Source organism: Euphorbia lathyris, chromosome 8 (genome assembly GCF_963576675.1).
Source record: "Euphorbia lathyris chromosome 8, ddEupLath1.1, whole genome shotgun sequence".
NCBI lineage: Eukaryota > Viridiplantae > Streptophyta > Magnoliopsida > Malpighiales > Euphorbiaceae > Euphorbia > Euphorbia lathyris.
In genome coordinates this window covers 82917299-82918172 of record NC_088917.1, presented here as the reverse complement: position 1 = coordinate 82918172, position 874 = coordinate 82917299, and the positions used below count along the sequence as shown (strand labels likewise).

Here is an 874-nt window from a genome sequence, read left to right as displayed (position 1 = left end):
TTAGGGTGATTGCCATGACGTCGCCCTTAGGATTTGGCTCTGTGTTGCTCGGCATTATTCCCTTTCCTTTTGACGTGGATGTAGCTATCTGGTGAACCTGTGTTTCCAGACTTTGTATTGATGCTTGTGTCTGTTTCATAAACTACATCATCATTGTTTTCATATCTGGATCTACGTCTTCTTTTGGTGGCATAGGTTGCTTGTATTGCTGCTGAGGTTGTCTTTGGTACTGTCCTCCTTGCTATTGTTGATACCTTGGCTGATCTTGATACCGTGGTTGCCCCAGTTGGTCTGGTTAGCCTTTCCATCCAAAATTTGGATGGTTCCTGGTTTCAGAGTTGTATGTGTTAGAATAGCGGTTAGGCTGGTTCCTTTGATTATACCCTACGTAGTCACATTCAGCCTGTGCGCTCTTTCCCTGCTTAACTCCGGGACAGTTGATATTGAAATGAAGACCTCCACAAAAATCGAAAATGTCATTGAATGGTGGTTCGTTGTGAATTGAGGACACGTTTATCTTGCCCAGTTGTCTGGCAAGCTGTTCTACCTGACTTGTCAATTTTGACACAACATCATCATTTCCCATCTTCTTCCCTTCACTTCTGGCTGAGTGCCAGTTGTAACTTGTGCTGACTACCTTCTCAATAAGGTCATACAAAGCCTGTGGCTCAAGATCTTCTGGATTACCGTTAGCAATGGATTCGATTTGAATTTTGTAAATGTTGGTCACACCATTGTAGAAATTTTGCACTTGCATCCACATAGGGATACCATGATTTGGCACCCTTCTCAATAACTCTTTATATCTCTCCCAGGCTTCTGCCAGCGACTCATCCTCTTCTTGTATGAACCGAGACACTTCATTTCTCAGTTT

The 874-nt window shown here is 43.1% G+C and overlaps 1 non-coding gene across 1 annotated transcript; it reads left to right on the top strand.

The window, feature by feature from the left end:
• The first annotated feature begins 767 nt into the window (after positions 1 to 767).
• Positions 768 to 874, top strand: LOC136204452 (small nucleolar RNA R71). The gene has a single exon (XR_010675295.1). It is a non-coding gene; the product is annotated as a small nucleolar RNA R71 (small nucleolar RNA).